General features: G+C 35.5%; 1 long non-coding RNA gene across 1 annotated transcript in view; it reads right to left on the reverse strand.

Annotated features, from left to right (window-relative positions):
• Positions 1–22,535, reverse strand: part of LOC116563601 — a 204,106-nt gene extending 181,571 nt beyond the window's left edge. Inside the window, exon 1 of the long non-coding RNA XR_004274479.1 lies at positions 22,345–22,535. This is a non-coding gene — a long non-coding RNA (uncharacterized LOC116563601). The remainder of the gene's footprint in view (positions 1–22,344) is intronic.
• Positions 22,536–24,516: the final 1,981 nt, after the last annotated feature.

Consider the following 24,516-nt stretch of genomic DNA (forward strand, 5'->3'; position numbering starts at 1 on the left):
AAAATTTAATGGAATGAGCAAGTCCCTGTTCTTAAGCAATCTAGTGAAGAAATACAACCCAAGGAGACATTACAGTTCACTTTAGCAGAAGTATCTGGACAGTGTTCTAGACGACTGCAGGGACTGATCTAAAGCAAACTTAAATGAAGGAGGCTATGACAGGCTCCATGGAAATACGACTGAGCTGACTTTTAAACCATGTGACAAAAAATAGCTAGCAAAGAACAGATTTAAGCAAGGGCAAAATATATTCAACCCATGGAGAGACCAAGGACCTACTACTGTTTGATATGGCTAGAGAAAACTGTGCCAGAAGTACATCAGTCAGAAGAGAACCCTTAGAGATTCTACAGCTGTATAATCATATATATATATGATTACATATATGTTGTATATCATATATATTATATATCATTACATCATATATATGCTGTACATCATTACATAATTATATATATATATATATATATATATATATATATACATACACATATCTCAGTCATTCTTCAGTACCTGTGGGGGATCTGTTTTAGAACCACCACCACCACCCTGCCTTGGATATCAAAATCCTCAGATGCTCAAGTCTCTTATATAAAAGGCTGTAATGTTTGCATATAACCTACATACATCCTCCTGTATACTTTATTATCTCTACATTACCTATAATGCCTAATACAATGTAAATGCTATGTAAATAGCTGTTATACTATATTGTTTAGGGAATAATGACAAGGAAAAAGGTATATATGTGTTCAGTACAGATGCAATCATCCATTTTTTCCTCAATGTTTTAAATTTATAGTTGCTTGAATCCATGGATATAGAGGACTGGTGTGTGTGTGAGCACAATTTATCATAGAGATTTGACCTTATGCACGTACAGAAACTAATGAAGTAGCGTCCCTAGTGCTGCTGTCTTTACTGGCAGAGCGATTTCTGTCTTTTCTGTCACTGGAGCCCCACTGTTCCATCCTGTGTGCTGGCCTTAGTCTGCAGCTAGATTCTGCCTCATTCAGCCACCCCATCTTTTTCTTCTCTCTTAGCTTCTCATGGTTTTTTGCCCCAGCTTTATTCTCCCTAGTCCCTTCTCCTGCTCCTCCACTTTTCCAGCCCATGATGTCACTTATTTGAGTCTGCTGCTATTAGGAGGAGTTCTCATCACTCTCAGTTTTTTATGAACAGCCATGATTTTTCCTAAGAAACTTGGAACATATTCTGCCTAGAATAAAATTTGAAGGAAGACATATGAGTAACTCAAACACATTTATTCCCACTAATAATCACTAGTGTATTTAGATAGGTACATGTGTTTCAGGTTTGTGATATAGTAGGAAGAAGAATATCCTTCTTTGTTAAGGCACTTGTCTCTACATCCAACACTGAATTCCTCCCAGACTCCTGCCAGTCCCATTGAGTTTTAGTTCCAATACTAATGGTCTATGATTTACTCCAAAACTCCCTTACAGCTATTCAGTCAGTCCTTCAGGGAGTCCTTTGTTCCTGAAGCAAGCAGATATGCAACTTAATCTAAGTCCAGAATGACTCACCACCTACCACCATCAGACATTCAATAGACATGTGTTTCCATTTCCATTGGCTCCCTAAACCTTTATTCAACTAACCAGGGTCCCACTATGGAAGTAAAAAGCATATTATGTTTTATATATGAACTCTAAATTCCAAAATGTGTGTACTTTTAGAGTTCCCTTCTTGAATTTTGGTAAGATAGCTTTACCAATTAATTTCCCTGTTGAGAAAATTTTTGCAATCTCTCTGTCTGACAAAGGGCTAATATCCAGAATCTACAAAGAACTCAAACAAATTTACAAGCACAAAAAAGCAAACAATCCCGTCAAAAAGTAGGCAAAGGAAACGAACAGACACTTCTCAAAAGAAGACATTTATGTGGGCAACAAACACATGAAAAAAAGTTCATCATCAATGGTCATTAGAGAAATGGAAATCAACGCCACTATGAGATACTGTCTAATGCCAGTCAGAATGGCGATCATTAAAAGTCAGAAAACAACAGCTGCTGGAGAGGATGTGGAGAAATAGGAATGCTTTTACAGTGTTGGTGTGAGTATAAATTAGTTCAACAATTGTGGAAGACAGTATGGCAATTCCTCAAGGATCTGAAACCAGAAATACCATTTGACCCATATCATTACTGGGTATATACCCAAAGAATTATAAATCATTCTACTATAAAGATATATGCACTTTTATGTTTCCTGCAGCACAGTTCACAATAGCAAAGACTTGGAACCAACCCTAATGCCCATCAACGATAGACTGGTAAACAACATGTGGCACATATACATCATGGAATACTATACAGCCATAAAAAATGATGAGTTCATGTCCTTTGCAGGGACATGGATGAAGCTGGAAACTATAGTTCTCAGCAAACTAACACAGGAACAGAAAACCAAACACTGCATGTCCTCACTCATAAGTGGGAGTTCAACAACGAAAATACATGGACACAGGGAAGGGAACATCACACACCAGGACATATTGAGGGGTAGAAGGCTAGAGGAGGGATAGCATTAGGAGAAACACCTAATGTAGATTATGGGTTGATGGGTGCAGCAAATCACCATGGCACGTGTATACCTATGTAATAAACCTGCATATTCTGCACATATATCTCATAACTTATAATAATAACAAAATTTTTTAAATTAATTTTTGTTATTACTTTCGTTAATTTTTTCCTTTTTATTTTATTTTTATATTGTGTTCTTTTAATTAATATTGTCTTCCAGTATTTTTGTGCAAATGTAATCTAGCTAGGAAACATAATCAGATATAGGAAATCTGTGGGAAAATGTTTCTCATATTCTCACAAACTTTTACACCAACTTTCTTATAATGCCATTTATTTCTATAATCTTTTTGAAGATATATAAACCAACAGGTGAAAAACTAAAGTGCTAACGCCGATTTAGATTTTGTTACTAACAAATGGAAAATGGTGGTATTTTGAGAATGGAGCCAAAATCTGAGGACAGATTAAAACAAATATAAGAAGTTTCATAACAAAAAAGTAATGCCATGAAATTTTGGAATTGAAGGAAATTTCAATTTAGTGGAACCATTCACTGTATGAAGAATTCTCTCTTCAGCATATAAGAGACTTAATGAAAAATTAATATTTTAAAATAACTATATTGAAGATGATCTGAATTAATTGATTTATTAACCACAGTTATTTTACTCATAAAACTCATTTTATTTATTTTCTGAATAATTTTTCTGGACCTTACATTAAGTCAGTATGACAAAATATGTGCACACTCATACATACACCCATACCCACTCTCTACTAGACCTACCTGTAGTCAGTAAAATGTGCTTTTTAAAACCAAAAAATAATCTGTTTAAAGATAAAATTCTTAAATTTCTCTGACTAAAGTAAAGTATAGTCTTAATTGATTTTTTTGTAAACATAAATATAAGCCCTGATTGCATGAATAGTTCAGATGATAGGAATTAAATATTTATAATAAAAAAAAAAACTAGAGCCTTTTAATCTGTTTGAACATAGCATGTCAACTAGATAAGATCCAGGATTTTACTACCAAGAAAAAGTATCCAATGTCTAAAACAAATATTTTTGTAATAAACTCATGGCCATTTTAACAATTTTTTTTCAACTTTTTAATATGCCAATCTTCCGAGTGTATAGTTAGAAACTTCAAGCTATTCTGATATAGATCTAGGGGGTATTGTATATTCTAGATTAAAATAGAGCCAAAACTCTTTAATATATGATCAAAGTATTTCAGAATCTTTCATCCCTTCTGAACATTTATCTCAAACTTAAAACTAAAAAGTAGCCCCCTTTTTCTCAGCATAACCTGAAAGTCAACTGCCAATAGACATGCGCAGTAAAATAATTTTGAGAAATAGTTTCGGTTTTTGAATTTGAATTTACATTATTTCTATTTCACTTTTCTAAGTGCAGTCTTTATCTTCCTACCAGACATCAGTTTCAGCTAATTGTTTTATAAGAACGGTGAGAAACTTGAGGAATTAATTAGAACCACTTATCATTCTTGATAATTAACAGGATCTTAGGTATGCCAGTTTCTCAGAAAGATCTTAAATTACAGGCTTAATTTACCTATTTCCTATTTTTTGACAGCCAGAGTCAAAAATGTTAGATGATTTTCTTCAGCTACTTTTTAAACTATATAAGAAGAAAAAAGGAAAACGAGGGAGGCTGAAGCCCAACAACAGTTTCCACTCTGACTTGCTCTTTTACATTTGCTTGGTGAATACATACATAGAGTTCAAACCAGCTGCCTTCAAGGTTGTGTAATTTATTTTATAAATGCTGGCTTATTTTTTGGACATTTTAACTTCTGGTCTGGCAGGACATATCATGCCAATTGTTTACAAAAGGAAGTTTGGATTCTACTATATTGCCAGACAACATATTTGGGCAACTTCATTTAAATTCTTTTCTTTGGAGCAAATATTATTATAGTCAGCATGCAAGTGATGTTTCATTATTTATTGGATTGTAATATGGTCTAGATCTAATCTTTTTTCTCAATTTTACTCACTTGTATGAGCAAAGTAAATAAAACATTGTGTTCTTCAAAATGTTCTTACTTAACACAATAATTTCACTTCTAATAATTTATCATAAGAATAAGGACTTTTCAAGCTATGTTTAGAAGAACATTATTAAATATAAAGTATACTCAGTAATCAAAACGTCTAGCAAAAGGAAAATAGTTAAATAATTTGTAGTAATTTCATAAAATAGAATGCATCTATTAAAAATATTTTAAAACATATCTGATGTCATTAAAATTATATGATTTTAACTGCAATAATGAAGCTATGAAAGTTTTATATGCACATAGTCCCTGAAAGTTAACTGAAATTTAATCAATAGTGTTTCGAATAATTCACACATTTTTATCTCTAATAACCCCTCCCCTGCACACAGACACACACAAACATAATGAAATATTACAACACAATCAGCAGAAACAGTCTGAGCTCTATGAGATGGAACAGTGACTGGTAAATGTGGGAAGTTGTAAACACTAGGGTTGAACATTTTTGGGGCAGTGGAACCCTGTTTTTGTTTTTCTCTGTAAGAACTGTTTCATTTTTTCAATTGGGTTGTCATGATTTTCCTTAAAACTTGAAAAACTTTATGAGGAGAATATGCCTGTTGGCATATTTATTGTAGATCATTTCTCAATTTAGAATATATTTACTGACATAATCAACATGTAATTTTTCCATGCCTAAAGTTTAACATTGATGCGGTCTATTTTATCAATAATTTTCTGGATGGCTTTGGTTTAGAGTGATTCTTAGAGCATGTTCTCCATTTAGTAATAATAGCTAATATTACCGACCTTGACTATCAGCCAGGAGGAACTGTTCCAGGGGATTTACCCGTGTGTAGGAGTGCACAGGTGACCTCCTACATGCCCACCCAGGCCACATGAACTGAGGCTTGCACCACAGCTTATGTGAGGCTTTGCAGGAATCTCTGTGTCCTGAACACAAGAGGATAAGAGGCTTGTGAGGAGCTGTTCTCCGGCCCTCTCCGCTCACTGTCCATTCTCCCCTGAAAGGCTGTCATGAAATGCTTTCTCATTACATCTGGTGATCTGAAGATATGTAACATTCTTTTTCACCCCCTCAGGATACAGCTGCATACCACACAACTGCTCAGCTGTAGCCAAGAATTGGCTTCTCCATGAGGAAGTATGCCACGCCTTTGTGCTGCACTTACTGGCTCTTTTTGTTTTGGTGTCATCCATTTCAGCATATAGGATGAGGGCCAGGGAGCTGGCACCTTTGGCTACTCTTCATTTTGCTATATATGTAAGAAGTAAACAATTTAAATCTGAAAGTGTCTTCTAGTGTCTTTACTAGCCGAAACAATGAGTTCATACTAATTCACGTAATCCTAAAAAAATTTTTTAATTGCATTTTAGGTTTTGGGGTACATGTGAAGAACATGCAAGATTGTTGCATAGGTACACACGTGGCAGTGTGATTTGCTGCCTTCCTCCCCTTCACCTATATCTGGCATTTCTCCCCATCCTATCTCTCCCCAACTCCCCACCCCTCACTGTCCCTCCCCTATTTCCCCCCAACAGACCCCAGTGTGTAGTCCTCCAGTGCTTTTTATACATGTAAGTAAACTGAGATGCAGATGTTACATAGATCATCCTGGCAAGTGGCAGAATCCCAATTTAAACCAAGATAGTCTTACCATGGAGCCTGCACTCAACCCCTGCGCTAAGCGGCCTTTTACAGTTATGCAAAATTATAAAAAAGAAAGTCAAAAGCAAATCCACGCGGCTATAATCAAAGACACAAATAATAACAAGCATTCAAAGGATGTGGAGAAGCCAGAATCTTCATACACTGTTGGGAGGAAGTTAAAATGATGCAGCCACTTTGTAAAACAGGTAAGGGATTCCTTAAAAGAACTCAACAATTCCACTCCTAGGTATATACTCAAAGGAAATGAAAATGTACGTTCACATGAAAATTTGTATGTGAATATTTATGGCAACATTATTCATAACAGCCTAAAAAGTGGACAACTTAAATGTCCATCAGCTGATAAATGGTTAAATAAAATATGATATATCCATGTAATGAAACATTATTCAGCCACAAAATAAAGCACTGCCATGTGTTACAACAAACATGGACGTTGAAAACACTATCCTTAAGTGAAAAAAAGCCAGTGAAAAAAGATCCCATATTGTGTAATGCCATTAATATAAAATATTCAAAATAGACAAATTTACAGAAACAGAAAATAGGTAAGAGCCTGCCTAGGGCTTGGGAGAAGAGCTGTTAGGGAAATGGAGGTTGAGTGCTATAGGGTGTGAGAGTTTTTCTTAGAGAGATGAAAATGAAAGTGTGAAGTTGACTGTGGCGATGGTTGTACGCTGTGAACATACTAAAAATAAATTGTACATTTTCAATGAATGAATTGTATGGTATGCGAATTATATCTCATAAAGCTGTTACAAAAAAGAAGTGTTATATTTAATACATTAACGGCTTTACTTTTTATATTTAAATATTATATGCACTTGGAATTTATTTTGATATGAAAGATGATATAAGGAGTTTACCTTTGTCTAGCCAGTATTTCTTACATCATTTATTGAATATACAAATTGAATTTATTTAATAATGTTGAATAATACAAATCATGATTTCCAATTCCACTTTTACTATTTTGTAAACTACCAGACCTGTATATTGGCTCAATGTTGTAGCTTGACATGTTTGTCTATTCCTGTGTCAGTACCACATGTTTCAGTAACTACCATTTTGTGATATATTTAAACTTCCCTGTTTGCTCTCCTGTCAGATTTATTGTTTTTAAATATTTTGTTTTTAATATTTTCAAACTTTAAAAAATAATATTTAGTTTACATCAAAAATACAGTATTATTATTAGATTCATACTGAATTGAGAGAATAAACTGTATAAAATTTGCATTTATGCTCAGTTTATTACAGCCTTCATTTGTGTCCCTTAGTAGAATCTTTTAGTACTAAATAATCCAGCTTTGTTATTTCTGAGGCCTTGGTGTATGACATCTTTCCTTCCATTAGTCTGATTTCATTTTTGTACAAAATAATGCTCCCTAATTTTGGTATTTTAATTTGATAAAACACCACCCTACTGAATTATCTTATTTCTGTTTCTGTTTTTTTTTTTAATTATAGTCAAGCCATCTGCAATTAAAGTATTTTGATTATTCCTTTCCAATATTTGTACTCTTATTTCTTCTCTTAATTTCTATTGACCAGCAGTTTTATTTTTTTCATGTGGTATCATTTTCTTATCCCTTATATTAATAGAAGTCTTTGTAGTATCATTGTATTCTCACTTCAGTTTTTGGTATGAGATCTACAAATTTTTAGTTACATCAAGAAAATATTTTTTCCTATTTTTTCTATAACTATTGAAGATGTAGAGAGGGGAGAAGGCACTTTTAACATATTGTTGAAGTGTATCTGTATTTGTTTGTGTTGATACAGTAATATTTGCCTACAATATTCCACTGTTGTGGAATCTTTTTTTTTTTTTTGAGACAGAGTCTCACTCTGTCACCAGGCTGGAGTGCAGTTGTGCAATCTTGGCTCACGGCAACCTCCACCTCCCAGGTTCAAGCGATTCTCCTGCCTCAGCCTCCTGAGTAGCTGAAACTACAGGTGCGCCACCAAGCCCAGCTGATTTTTGTATTTTTAGTAGAGGTGGGGTTTCACTATGTTGGCCAGGATGGTTTTGATCTCTTAACCTCATGATCTGCCCCCCTCGGCCTCCCAAAGTGCTGGGATTATAGGCGTGAGCCATGGCACCCAGCCTGTGGAATCTTCTTTAACTTCTTGATATTTCATATTGACCAATGCTTAAAAAATTATTTGAAATTAATTGATTTCGTTATTCTTTCAGCAGAAATGATTTTAGCAGTTAGCATAAACTTTAGCATGAAGCATGCCAAACTTTATTTTAGGTGCTAAGGATATGGATAGGGGTTTACAAAACAGTCATGCCATCTCTTGTACTTTAAATAGACAATTAACAATTAAATGTGTGCATATATATTTTATTTACATATATATAGTCATGTGTTGCTTAACAACAGGGATATGTTCTGAGAAATACATCATTAGGTGATTTTGTCATTATGTGAACATCACAGAGTGTACTTGTACACAAAACTAGATGGCCTAGGCTACTGTACACACACAGGGTATCTGAAATAGCCTATTGCTTCTAGGCTATAAACCTGCACAGCTTGTCACTGTACTGAATACTGTAGGCAATTGTAACCCAATGGTAAATATTTGTGTATTTAAATTTATCGATACATAGAAAAGAAACAGTAAAAATACTGTATAAAATATTACAAGATATATCTGAGTAGGTCACTTATCATGAATGGAGCCTGCAGGACTGGAAGTTGCTCTGGGTGAGTCAGTGAGTGGGGGGTGAGTGGATGTGGAGGCCTAGGACATGACTGTCCACTACTGTAGTCTCCATAAACACTGCACACTTAGGCTACACTAAATTTATAAAATATTTTTCTTTCTTTAATAAGGAATTAACCCTAGCTTATTGTAACTTTTTAACTTTATAAATTAATTTTTTTTAACTTTTGACTCTTGTAATAACTTAAAACACAAACACATTGTACAACTACACAAAAATACCTTCTTTATATTCTTATTCTATGAGCATTTTCTGGCTTTATTATTATTATTATTTTATTTTTTAAACATTTTTAACATTGTTGTTAAAAACTAAGATGCAGGCCGGGCGCGGTGGCTCAAGCCTGTAATCCCAGCACTGTGGGAGGCCGAGGCGGGTGGATCACGAGGTCAAGAGATCGAGACCATCCTGGTCAACACGGTGAAACCCCGTCTCTACTAAAAATACAAAAAATCAGCTGGGCATGGTGGTGCGTGCCTGTAATCCCAGCTACTCAGGAGGCTGAGGCAGGAGAATTGCCTGAACCCAGGAGGCGGAGGTTGCGGTGAGCCGAGATCACGCCATTGCACTCCACCCTGGGTAAAAAGAGCGAAACTCCGTCTCAAAAAAAAAAAAAAAAAAAAAAAACTAAGATGCAAACACACCCATTAGCCTAGGCCTGCCCAGGGCCAGGATCATCAGTGTCACCATCTTCTACCTCCACATCCTGTCCCACTGGAAGGTCTCCAGAAGCAATAACACACATGGAGCTGTCATCTGCTAGGATAACAATGCCTTCTTCTGGAACACCTTTTGAAGGGCCTGCCTGAGGCTGTTTTTCAGTTCATTATTTTTAAAGGAAATTTTTTGGAGGTTTTGAGATTTTTCCCTACAAAATTTCCTCTGTGATTTCCTCACACTATCAGGCCTCCATTCCACCCTTTTGCCTGGCTCCCTGCTAAAAAGCCGAGGTTTTGACTTCTCCGTGTTTTTAGAGTCTGCCAAACTGGGTCTACCTTGGGAGCAGAGGAGCTAGAGAACAGGGAGCGAAAAAAATAATGAGAATCTTTTTCTTCACTCTTTGGAACATAGGGGTCCTCTGGTCAGAGGAAAGCGGTTTTTCTCAGAAGTTTTAGGAGACTGTATGGTGACAATGGTATAAGAGTGCCTCTGTTCATGACTGGGGTTTGCCTGGAGCCAGACAAGAGAGTTTTTATTAAAGTTTTTAAAAAGCTTCACTTCACACCCGCTGCCATCTCTGTCCCACAGAGGTCCTTCCTTCTGACGTATGGCCAAAACAAGGAGGGTAGGGTTCTCTTGAATTTTCTCTGCTTGTTACTACTGTGCAGTTCAGAGATTCGTGCTGCCCTAGAGTCTCAGGCAGAAGGTAACAGTGAAGACAAATAAATGAAAAAGGAAATTCACCACTGTAGAGGTAATTCTTCTAGTGTTTATTTTGGCCCCCAACTTATCTGTCATTATTTATTTTCAGGGCCCTCAGATAGTTGCTCTGCGTATTCTACCTGGGGTTTATATTTGTAATTAGTGGCATAGGTAGAAGGAGTATGCTTCGTTCATTTTAGTTAGAACTAGAGCTGCACCAAGACAGACCCACACTCATCTCCAGTCAACAAGTTTTAATTAAAGAGGTTATTTCATAACAAGAGGGCAGGGTCATGGTGCTGTTTCAGGTCGTTTCTGTTATACCTCGTAGAGCACCACACACAAAACTGCCATTTGGCAACTGCATTTTAATAAGAATCAGGTCACGGTCCTCTGTCAAGACAGACAGACATAGCACCAGTTTGAGCCTCCTTCCATTTTTGTGTGGCCATGTATTTCTAGTCTTCTATAGGTAACAAAGAAATGGCCACGTGGAAGAAGATGAGTAATTTTAAATAAAAAAGAAATAATACCATTAACCCAAGTTTTACACTATTTTTATTCAATATGCTCATGTTACCTGTAGATAAGTTGGACATTTTTAATGGTTGCCAAACTTTCAAAGGCAAAACTAAAATATGTAGCACTATAGAAAATAGTCTGAAATTACTTCCATTATAATTCGTCCATGAAATCTTTGTAAACAGAATATCATGTTTGTATATGTCTATTCCGAATGGATGTGTGCATACATTCATTAGTGCTAGGGTTGCAGTTTGTGAGCCTGAGGGCAAGAAAAAATCTCAGATAAACAATAGAAATGAGCAACCATAACTGTGGTGTAGAAAGTAGAGAATAAGAAATGAATCAGAGAGGAGGCAGAGTGAGGAAGAAAAATCACTTTTCTTTAGAAATGATTTTTTAAAACATGAAGGCCTTGGTAGAATTATGTAAGAATAGCAGCATATGAGAACCAGAGATGGGACGTGAAAAATTAGCCTTAGCAACAACTTTCTTGAGATCAAGAGGAACTCAATCAAAACTGGCCATTGTACCTGAGGTGGAATAAGAGCGGCTTTAGGGGACAGAGGTTTTCTACAGATCTTTGGAGAGAAGGACCAATGGTAGGGAAAACAGAATCATGAAAATATACTGGCAATCTGAACCAAGCAAGTACTTCCATGTTCCTCTGAGCTCTGATGATGTAGAGTACAACAAGGTTTTCTGCATGAGGCAAGCGGCCTAAGGTGATGTTTCAACTCCAGACATATCTTATAGGGTTGCGGGCTGGAAGGTATGGAGGAGGGAGCTGGGCTATAGCCTCCAGCAAGCAAGTACTCAAAGAGTGATGGCAGCAGAGAGGCAGGAAAAACGGGGATCCTGGATTCCTTGTACCAGCACATCTTCTTTCAGAATGTTTAGGAATCATAGAACAGCCATGGGAGATTATAAACACATTCTATTTTCATCTTGCTTTTAAGTGTTACTTCTTGTTTTAAATTTAAAACTCTAGCATTAACTGGGAGAGGGTGATTAAAGAACTCTGTGTAATTTCAGTTATACCTATAACGCTATGTTTTTCAAATTATATACATATTACAAGATAAATGACTGCAAATAGGCTACAGGTAGTCTTCCACATATAACACTTTATTGACTGTTAGAGGAATGCTTTCCACTATAATAATGGAATATTAAATAATGTAATTATTCATAATTATGTAATTATTAGTAATAAGGGCTGTTAGTATTTAGAATCTGAGGTCTTATTAAAAGATTTTCTAAAAATGGAAGCTCTAAGAGGTGAATCTGTAGCCATAAGCTAAAGCAAAAAGCGTATGATGGGACGGCCATATATTGGGAAATTCACGATAAATGACTACCACGCTAAACAGTGCAACTAGGAAGATGCATTATTTTTTTCTATCAAAAATATGCTTTGTTCAGCATTGCAACATGGAATATCTCATTGGCAAGAAAACAAAGGTCATTGCATTTGTCCCAGCTGTGTACTTAACAAAGCCCCACAGATGCTTTATTTAAAGATCTTTTGTGGTAAACCATTTAAGAGAAGAGAGAGAGGGAGAAGTTGTTTTTTTTTTTTTCTTTTTTTTTTTTTGAGACAAAGTTTCACTCTTGTTACCCAGGTTGGAGTGCAGTGGCGCAATCTTTGCTCACCACAACCTCCGCCTCCTGTTTTCAAGTGATTCTCCTGCCCCAGACTCCTAAGTACCTGAGATTACAGGCATGAACCACCATGCCCAGCTAATTTTGTATTTTTAGTAGAGACGGGATTTCTCCATGTTGGTCAGGCTGGTCTTGAACTCCCAACCTCAGGTAATCCACCTGCCTCAGCCTCCCAAAGTGCTGGGATTACAGTCGTGAGCCACCGCGCCTGGCCGAGAGAGAGATTTTTTCAAAACATTCTCATTCATGTTCTCCCCAATCCTTTCTCCACCTTAGACAATCTTAGTCCATTATCAGACGGTAAAGAAACCAAAGTTTTGCAACTAGAATTTTAATAAAGATTGTGGACTTCTGAGTCCATCAGTAAGGCAGAGATAAAGCCAGAAGGGAGGGAAAAGAAGTGAAGCACCCAAGCAGTTCTTCTCCTAGACTTCCTCTATATCTCTCCTCCCCAGCACAGAAATGTCTTGGCAGAGCTGGTGACTGTTAGAGGGGCCACTGCGACCCAGCCTGGCGAGGGTCAAAAGAGCCCCCTCATGTGTCAGTGGGAATTGACAGAGTGACCTCTGCCTCATTCCTATGATCTTGACTACCAGAGATATACCAGAATTTCTGGGCTATTCAAGATTGTTGACCACACAACATCCAAAGATTAATAAAACAAAAAAAAACCATAAATATCCTAAGAGTTTAAAAATGTTGATGCGAAGATCCATAGAAATGTTGGACAATTACCTTTTCACTAACATTAGTATCACTATATAGCTTTTAATATAAACCAAAAGCAAGCAATATTCCAGAATATTCCAGATGGCCCTGACAGCTTTGTTTCCCCTCCCATCACACCCCGCAAGAGAAACCCTTGAGTAGGCTTCCTGTTGCTGCTCCATTTCACTCCTTGACTAAACCATGAAATATGAGCTTAGTGATTTCTGGTCCATGCTGTTTATTTCATGCTTTTATATTGAAAACAATAATTTCCTAACCCTCTTCTCTTTCATTCTTAAGTGAGAGTAAATAAAATAAAGACTTTGGCAATCTTGGATCTCAATCTACCTCCAAAAGATGAAGAGTACTAGATTTCATAAAATATGCAGGAGTTTATGTCTGCTTTTTGCAAACGGTTTTGCTGATTATTTTCTTGTTATCAATCTGTCCTATTGAAAAATGTGATTGGCATCATCTTTTGCCTTATATTTATGCTAAGCAGTGCTTTCTTTGAAGGACCTAGAAACTGAAATAGTCAGAACATGGGGATTTCAAATAAACCTGACTGCTTCCCCGACATACTGATAGCTCCTTCTGGCCTGTGTAGCATCCTACAGCACCTCCAGTAGAAGGTGGTCAAAATCTTGAAGACAGTTGCAGCAAATCACACAACCTCTCTCTTTTTAACATGTAGGCAACTCTGCTTGGTAAATGGCAATGGCGGAGCAGTGAAAGTAGGGGGAAAATGTAAGTAATGGCTGAAGCACGTCAAAAAGAATTATTCATGTCATTTTGCTCCTCACTTCCTTTGACAATCAAAATTTGGGCTCACGTAACTTCTTTTTAATCTCAATAACAATTGTATAATGTCTCAAAACAGAGTTTAAAACTCTACATGAAGGAACATAAACTAACAGATATTCTACTCTCAGAGGAATTAAAAATATTAATACCATTCCAAATATTTTATATGTTTATATTAGGACCTTATCCATAAAGTAATATGGTAATCATAGCAAAACTCACAGAAAAATTACTTATATATATATGACTGAATTTATTGAAAAATGAGGCATGTAAAAATAGAATACTACTTATTTCCCGAATTAGTCTGATTTCTTTCTAGATACCTGCTTTTATGGAGAAAGCTGGAATGTGTTGCCTGCTTATATTTAAAATTGTGGAAGCTAAATAGAATTTTCTAAATTATTTACCAATGTGAGTTATCCATTTTTTATTATCCAAAACATTTTTCTTTTGCAATTTTTATCTTGCATAATAACTACCTAAGCTTTTTATTCAATTAGAAAGGTGACAATGATGACCTATCAGATTGATTGATCCATTATTTTACTCACAATATATGTAACATTATGTATTCAGAATTTCAGGAAACTGCAGATGAATCAGGTATACATCCTTACTTCAATGAATTAAGAGACTAGTAAAAGAGAAGACATTTATGTAAATAATTTTGGTACAAAATTGAAAGAATAAATGTCTAGAAAAATGATACACATACTGTTATATTTTCGAAGGGCTCATCAGCAAAATTTTTTAAATGATTTTTATGTGTGATTTATTGAGAAAAAGCCACCTTAAAATAGAATTATATAATTGGAAAAGAAGAGTTAGTCATGTTCACTCCATAGAGAGGTAATTTGAAAGACTAAATCTTTTAAACCATATATAGAACCTCAATCACATATGTGCCAATCTAAATTTTTATATGAAATCCATATCTATATTTTATAAACAACTCTAAAACTTACAAATAAAATGCCACAAAAAGAGTTTTAACAAAATGTATCTTTTAGATATCTATAAGAAAAAATTCTTATTAATTTGAATAGATATATATTATAGGAGAGAAGGGTTCTTTTTATTGCAAAATACTGAGGATAAAGAAAGACTTCACGTGGGAGGAATGCTTTCCATGAGTGGTAAAATTGTGTACAATCTAAGCATAAACAGATAGAGAAAGGTAGTCCTGAAGAACACGTAAACAGCAAAGACATGGTGCAAGGAAGTATGGGCATGCGTGGAAATTCTGTATACGTGTGTTTGTACCTGAAGGGGAAGATGGTGGATTCAGTATGAAGGTTGGGATCACATTGTAGAAGGTGTTGAATATTGTGCGGTACAGCTATTCCTGGGATGGCACTGGTAACCATTGAAGTGTTTCAGATGAGTACATGATATTGAAGTCATTCCTCGGAGAATAGTAAACTAACTGCAATATTTTAAATGCAGGGGAGTGTGGGGTATTATGAAAATGTTACTATACTAGTCCAGGTAGAGACTGATGATTAAATATTGAGTGACTACATAAAAGCCGTAGCAGTAGGAAGAGAAAGAATTAAATGATTACAAGATGGTACCCTAGTGACAAAAGTACATTAGATGATGTAAAAAAACTTTGCCTCCTCCACTTATTTTCCTTAGAAATATGCAAACAATCCTTGTTTTGGAAGACTTTTGAACAAATACTGAGCCATCTCGAATGAGGGACCAAGTGAATATTGAAAACAGCTCTTGTTATCATACCACATTGATTTGATTTTCTTCTTGTTCTTGCAGAAAAAGTTCAAAGTCATGTACCCAGAGTACTTTCAACAGTATTGGGCAAGGGTCGAGTTGACTAAAAGCACATATTTCCATCTAATGTCAAACATGCTGTCAAACCTTAATTTTACAATGAAACCACAGTTGCCAAACAGGAAGTCAGAGCACCACAGCTCTGAATTCCAAGATGCTAGTTGACCTCTGGACACATACTTGCCCTAGTGCTGGAATTAAGGAGTGCTCCACTAGGGCCATTTCGTGAATAAGCCTGTGTATGTGACCTGATATTTTTATGTCAGTGATTTACTTCACTGTCTCTTCAAATTAAGTTTTAAAGAACTGACTTTTCTTTATGTCAGTTGTTCTTGCTGAAGTCTAAATAAAGGAAATTTAACCTAATGAAACTATAGACTGAAAATAAACAAGACAGGGGAAAAGCAAGCAGCCTATGTTATTGGAATTCCAAGGGCTCTTTTAGGTTGGCCAACACTACTTCTATTAGGGAGTCTCCAGTGGGATCATTGGTAAATGTATAAACAAAAGCCAAGTACTATCAAGTAATTGTCTGGCAATATCAGAATATTTCCATCTTATTTAAGAAGAAAGCACCCATTGCTGTCAGTGAGCATAACAGAAGAGTGAGGAAATTCACATTGGCATGGAATGGCTTTTCCCCATTAAGCCATAAAGAGCAGGCTGAGTTATGTTCATGCCTTGCCAAACAAGTTTCAGCTGAAGTGAAGAAAGTGGAAAATGTCTGAGTATTTCATTGTTTAATGAAGAACACCAGATATATAGCGAGACACGCAAAAGGCAGGAATTTATTGACTGACAAACATGCTCAAATGGAAATAGGGAACCAGAGGACTGGCCAGAGAATAGATTTTTCCTGTAATAGTTTGCAACTGAAAGTTCCTGGAAAAGACCACCCTCCCAGAGAATGGAGAACTGCTCATGAGTGCATGGCAGAGGTAATCTGAACAGCCCAAATTTTCAAACCAGACAACTTAGGAAATTATATGACTGGAATTTTAAAGCCTGTGATTCTACTCTATATATCACAAGGCAGTATATTTCTTATCCTGTAATCTTTTATATATGAAGTTTCACAACAAAGTTTAATGAATATTATTCTTTTTTAACTTTTGAGATCTTCCTATTAATTTGAAGTAACTGGAAGTTTTGTGAATTATCACACTGTCTGCATCTTAGAATGTTTCTAAACCAGTTATCACATAGAAAGAAAAGGAGAGAGAGAGAGAACCCCTCACTTGAGGGAAGAAAACAGAGAACTAATTCATCAGTATTTTGCAAATATAATTAATTTACATTTCAGAGTAGTCCATTGTAGTCAATATTTTTTTCACCACATTTTGTATATGGGAAAGAGAGACCGAGAGCATTAAATAAGTTGTCCAAAGCCTCACAGATAGGAGAAACTCAAAGATGAGCTATTTTTCACCTAGAGATCTCTGACTCCTCTGGGCGCCTGAAGTTCCCCACCACAAGCTCAGCATGCCAAGAACTGATAAGAAAAGCTCCTTCAAATTAGCTTAATGATTGGATTCGATTTATTTCTCACTGTCATTCCAATGGTTATATGCCATTGGACATATAACCATTGGACAGCATGTTTCACAAAATCATCATATCGTTCTGTGTTTGAAGGCATCTTTTCCAGTTCTGCCACAGCTTAGCTTTGTGACCTTAGTCAAGTTACTTAATCTCTCTGAGACTCACTTTCTTCATGTGTGAAATGGAGGCAATAAAACTGACCTCATGGATGATTATATTCAATGAGCTACTCTACGTGAACACTAAACACTAGCCTTGATCAGTCAAGGCTAGTGATTATAACCAGCTAGTTTACACAACCTTAACAAACAGCCACCAAAATATCAGCATTAATTTATCATTCACTTTGATATCAATCATTAGTCAGCTAAGCTCTAAATTCAGCTTACTCAAGGTCCCAAGATGACAGAAACTTCATTTCAATATGACAGAAATTTCATTTCAATATGATACATGCCTCTTGGTCAATAAGAAAAATAAAAATAATGATGCATACACTGGTTCTTAATAATTTCACCTGAAAATGAAACATGATACTTCTGCTCACATTTCGTTAGTCAAAGAAAGTTGTATGACTCTGCCAAATTCACATGGGGGTCAGTGTGCCCAGAGCCAATTACAATAATAATTTAAAATAATCTCTACCATTAGCTTGCATAAAGAAATGCAAACCTAAATCCCCTTTAGCAAGCATTTAGTCAAATCATTATTAATGAAATCTTATCATCTTAGCAAATGCAAAATCTCTAACTATCCAAATTTATTCATTTCCAAGTTCAATCACCAAAGGATTAGAACTGAAAAATCAGTACTGGAAACTAAAACAGACACTGCCCTAAAGAGAAAACCTTCTTTTTCCTACATGTTCATCATGCAGATATCCCAGGTATAAGAAATATTCATTATTTCTCTGTCTCTCTCTCCCGCTCCCTCTTCCATATCTCTCTTCCCTTTTCCTCTCTCCCCTTGCATACATTATACATACATATGTATATATATATGCATACATATACATACATATGTGTATATACACACACACACACACACACACACACATACATTTTTATTTTTTAACTGTTCAAAAGTTATGGATATAATGCCCCATTAGCTCTAAGTATTTTAGTATACACTTGCACACATACAAAAGCATGCTCTTATATAATTAAAATACAATAATAAACATGAGGAAATCAACACCAATTAAAATAATACCATTTAATTCATAGACCTCATTCAGATTATGTGCTTTGCATCAATAATATTATTTATAAGTGCTTTCCTTTTTGGTTCAGGATCCAATCATTTAGTTGTCGCATTCTTTTAACCTCTTAAATTGAAACAGTGCCTCAGGGTTTTATTTTTTCCCTGAATTTCATGATCTGAACATTTTTGAGGCATATAGATCAGTTGCTTTGTAGAATATTCCTCATTTGGGGTTTGCTTGATATTTCCTAGATTCAGGTTATGTACTTTTTGGCAGGAGCACCCCAGAAGATCCTGTATTCTTCTCATTATATGATTTCAATGGATGCATGTGATGTTGGTTTTATCACTTGGTTAGCCGAGTGTCTGCCAGATTTCTACAATTTAAGAATAATTAATGATGCTTTTACATTTTAAGTATTTTAATAAGCCCTTAATGAAAAGATACTTTGTAACTATTTAATTATCCTAATCTCTATCAAACATGCACAAGAGTTGAGTATATTTTGATGATTTTTGTCAGTTATTACTGTGAGATAGCCAAAACCAGTCATTTTTAAAATCAATCATTTCTTATTCATTGGCAAACTACTCTCAGAGATTTCTCTTTTCCTTCACTTATTCATTCATTCACTCAGATAAGCATGTACATATAGATTCCTATTTTCCACTTGGTTATAATCCTTTACCATCATATAATTTTAATGCTATTTTTTTTCTAGATTTGGCTAATAAAAGCACCCCTAAGCTATTTTCTTGATACTTCCTAATCATTCTTCAAGCAATTCCTATTTTTTCACCCAAAAAGATGTTCAAAGTTCTTATGCATTTTTCTTTTGCTCTGATTTTGAGGTCAGTTGTTTCTCCAGAAATCTCTGGTTCCTTTTGTTGGGAAATAATATTTAGAAAACAACATCTGGCTTCTCGGTGTGCTCATTGCTACTGTGGTGTCATTGCTTTCCAGTCTTTCTCAAGGATAGAGGATAGAACCAGGAAACACCCTCCTCACATACACACATATATCCACATACAGACTTATGTATTTACTCATATGTGAACCTATTTCTATATCCATTCATCTATATATATTAAAAATTGTGAATTCATACCAATACCAACAATTTCAGCTCAACTTCAAAGAGTCTATCCTGTCTCCTTTGCCTCACTTCTTCTTATAAATTGTACACCAGGGTCCATTATTCTTGCCCCAGGTCCCTGAGGTGCCTAAAGACTATTTTTGGCATAAAACAATTTGAAAATTATAGTAGGAATTGAAATTTTTTTTTCTGGGTATGGTCTCAGTTTATTCACAACAAAAACAAAGAAGAACATATTTATGGAATAACCACTGAGCTGGAGATGGCAGAAGACTTTCAGGCATAAACAATAATTTGTGTGCCCACACATGTACAAAATAATGCAGAAATAGTTCCTTAGTAAAATTTTTGATCTTTTTGTTCCAGAATTACACGTAATAAGGTCTATATTAAAATGTGGAGAATACATGAAGTTTTATTTCTATTATTGAATTGATTTCACTAATTTTTTGTATATGTATATATGTAAAAAAAAATCTACAATGGGACTTCTGATTCCCGCCAAGATGGAGTAGACTTCACTCCTCCCAGTTTCTCTCTTGAAAAATTATAAAAACTCCAGATATACTACAGAATACAAGCACAGAAAGACATTGAAAGGTGGAAAGAAGATACACTGCCTAGAGACCTCAGGACTTAAGGAGCAACACAGTGATGAGTCACCTCGGTTTTTGTAACTGCCTTCTATATATTCTAGACAGAACACTGCAGAACCCTTCAACTGCAAACCACCAACAGACACTCAAAACAACACAAAAGATTTCTAGAATATTCTATTCTTCCTCACCAAGGTGTAAGGAAAAGGTGGCCTATCAACAGAAAACATTTTTGTCCCACTATATATTGTAAACATTACAAGAAAATCCTCCTTCGACCTCCATGGCTTCAGTGGGAATGAGCAAGGAAGTAATCTTTCACCTTTTCCCTCCACCCTGTGAAAACAAGCCGTGATGCACTCTTTCCTCCACTGGGTGATATCAGTCTTTCTACACAGTCACCTGAACCTCCACCCCTACTCAATATCAAGACTAGAAAACATGTTGCAAGTCAGAACCAGTTAACATTCCTGGAGTCAGCAGGCTCAGGAGAGAGCTGAATACCTATGCATATCCAGCAGCAACAAGACTGAATGAGGGGGTACAATGCCATGCCACTCCATTTTCCCCCACTATGGTGCCAGCAGGGCATGGTGGGAAGCTGAGCCTCCATCTCCATCAGATATCAATGAGGCAGAACAAGGTAGTGGGAGGCAGGATCAGTTAGCACTCCACTTACCACTCGTGTGATCAGAAACTAGTAGTGAGCTAAATTTCTAACCCACTTCTCCAGCAACAAAAGGGTGAAGCTAAGTATAAATATCCATCTGACTCTCCCACTCACACTACACATCAACAGGGTAATTGTCTCAAAAAAAAAAAAAGACTAAATAGAATCTGTAATTTTGTAATCTAATACCCAAAATGTCCATCATGCAGTAAGAAACTCACAGGGAAATTCCAACTTGAGTGAGAAAAGACAGTAAACAGACACCAGCACCCAAGTGAATCAGATGTTGTAATCAAGTGACAAGGATTTTAAAACAGTAATTACAAAAATATTTTATGTAGCAATGACAAATTCCCCTGACACAAATTTAAGAAACAAAAACTCTGAGTGGAGAAACAACAGTTATACAAAAAGAACCAATTGAAAACTATAGAAGTAGAAAATATAATACTAATACATCCCGTTGGATGGACTTAATCATAGAATGGAAATGAGAGATCGAATCAGTGAATTTGAACACAGATCTATAGAATTTTTCCTCTCTTAACAACAGAGAGAAAACAGACTGAGAAAAAATTAACAGGGTATCAAGAACCTGTGAAACAATACCAAAAGATCTAGCATGCATATTATCAAGGACCCAGAAGGAGACAAAAGAAAAAATGTTACTGAAAAAGTATTCTATGAAATAAAAACTGAAAAGTTCTCAAATTTAGTACAAAACATAAATTTACCCTTCAGAAAATTTAGCAAACTTCAAATAAGATAAAGTAAGGGAAATTCATGCCAAGATATGTCATAATTAAATTTGTATAATGTAAAGACAAAAAACTTGAAAGCAGCCAGAGAGAAACAACAGGTTACCTATCAAGGAACAACCATTTGAATGACAACAGATTTCTTATCTAAAACCATGGAGGCCAAAAGGAAGTGGCACAACATCTTTCAAGTACAAAAAGAGAAGTATTGCCAGCTAAGACTTCTACAGCAGGAGAAAATATACTTTAGGAATGAGGAAAAATCAAAACATTCTAAGAAGAAAAACCAATATAATACATTTCTAGTATGCCTACCCTAAAAAAGCTAATGTAAGTTCTTTAAACAGGCAGTAATGGCTATTGTGGACCATTGCTTCTTTCTGTCCTGTAGACAGATTTATTGGAGAAGTAAAATGCATATGATTTGTATTGAACAATGATGGTACTTAGAAATTCTGGCTAAGATCTTTTTTGGGGGAACAATGCTGAATATTTTAAAGGATGATACAACAAGCTATAAAGTATGTGGTGTAGGTCTAACCCTGGTTTCCCACTACCGGTTTGTGACAGAAGTGTGGTCCTACTGTGGAGCCTAAGTATAAAGGCCTACAGAAGGAGACCCAAAGACAAATGACAGAGCCTCTCAGTATTTGTCTCTATCCTTGAGTTGATATGGCACCAGGTAGAAATCTTCTCTAATTTCCCCCAACAAGAGAAGGAATATTACTTAGAAATATATCTGGGAGTACTCTTAGAAAGAATGTCAGTGATCTGATATCTTCTGAAGCTCAGCCCAGGACTATTCTCTCGGCAAGAAAAGGAGAGTTTGATCCATCAATTTTGTTCTAAAAGTTCAGGGGTGAGGGTGGAGGAATAGTAGTTTGGGGTGTGGACGTCTGACTTAAGGGGAAAAAATAACTTTTCCATTATTCCTCTGTCTGAATATTCAACGTCTGGAACACATCAAAAGCATTTAAAAATAAAATGGATTGTTATACTTATCTGTCATCCCAATGCAGTTTCCATATTATTTAAAATAACAAGTTATCTTTGGGTGACATTAGCCTTAGTGATGTGAATTGCAGTTTTCTTTATGATGTCAGGGCTTAACTATTTAGTAAGTAGGAGGAAAATGATATAACAGAGTGCACCTTAAAAGGAAGAAAATCAGTTGAACTGAATAAACTAATGTTTACATTCCCTCAGTCTCTATTTTTCATCTAATATTACCCCCATGCTATTAGAGACTCAGCCAAAAATTGAGTTTTATTCTTTTTGGCCCTGTGATTTCCTTTCAGTAAGAAATGTTCAGGCTAAGACACATTAATAAGTGCAAATAAATTCAGCTAGCATTTGCCTGGCTGATTCTCAAAGAGGATCAAGAAAGGAAATGGAGAATACCAATGATAAACTATTCAACGGAGCATTTTGAAATTGGCAACGTTGCAAGAATAGTATTTTATGATGATTCAAATATATAATATGTTTTATAGAATGTTCAGAAAAAAAAATAAGATGATCAAACCACAGTCTTTTAGGTATAGATGAAATGGCAAGGGATTTATTTGATACATAGTAAATATTTGAAAATGATTTCAATTTAGTTCAAGAAGAGTACAGATAAAATTTGTTGAGGAAAAGATCTTTATAAGGCACATTAAAATATTTGGAGTTAGATTAGATTTCATTTGTGATGTAAGAAAAAATACATATATCTCTTTCATATTTTAAGGAATTATTTAATATCAGTAGGTCGAGTGCTGCTCTAGTGTCTCACAGTTGTCAAACTTGTCTTATGTATGGGGATTGCATGTGCTTTATTAAATGACTTGTTAATATTATCCTCCCTCAAAAAGGATTTGTGGTGAGAAATGACTGCCCCTATGAGTGAACTAGAAGACACCAGTCCTGAAATTCTGCTATTCATTAGTACTCCGCGGCTTGCATTAGAATAAGCACGCTAAGAAAAATAACAATTTCAAATTTCATATTTCTCATATATGTGGAAAAAATAAAATCCAAGCCTGAATATCAAATAAATTTAGTGGAGGGAAGTTTTAGAATGACCAGTATTTTTATTTGTTTTTGATTTTTAATTTCATGTGGCTTTTCCACTTTGTTTTGTTCTGTTTACATTCCTTAGGTCTTCTGCCAATCACAATACTAGAATCCCAAACAAGCTGACATGATTTCCAGGTTGCCCAAATAAGGAAATAGTGAGATGCTTAATTTGATTAGTGTAGTTCATTTTCCATATCAAGTAACTTAGGTCAAGTTAAGGAAATTTCACAAGCATGAACTATTAGAATTTTAAAGGTAGTGAATACAGTGAACCACTAAATCTCAAGGATCTATTTTAAGCTCAGAAGTAATTCTATCTTGATAATTAATCAATGACATAGTTAAGAATTCAGGAGAAAATAGCCTATTTTGCCAGGATTGTCTGTAAATGTTTAAATTCAAATAAATGGAAAAAGCAAATGACCCAAAGACAGTCGTCATCAAGAGCTTCGTTGGAATTCACAAAAATATTTCCTTTAAACAGTGTTGTATTTGGGCTATTTCACCTTGGAATTTGAGTTGATGAAGAAACGATGAGTTTAACTGTTCTCCTGGTTTACCTGAGTCCTTTGGAGTTTACAAACTAGAAAGAAACAATGTGACATGGTACTGGACCCGAAGGTTTACTCTTTTCTCTGTTTGATGTGACTTGGCCTGTTTTCAGGAAGAGTGATCTTGGGTATAGAAAGCCTATCTTCAGGTCAGGTATTGTGAGCTACTC

This window comes from Sapajus apella, unplaced genomic scaffold (genome assembly GCF_009761245.1).
Source record: "Sapajus apella isolate SASKATOON/1434 unplaced genomic scaffold, GSC_monkey_1.0 scaffold35, whole genome shotgun sequence".
NCBI lineage: Eukaryota > Metazoa > Chordata > Mammalia > Primates > Cebidae > Sapajus > Sapajus apella.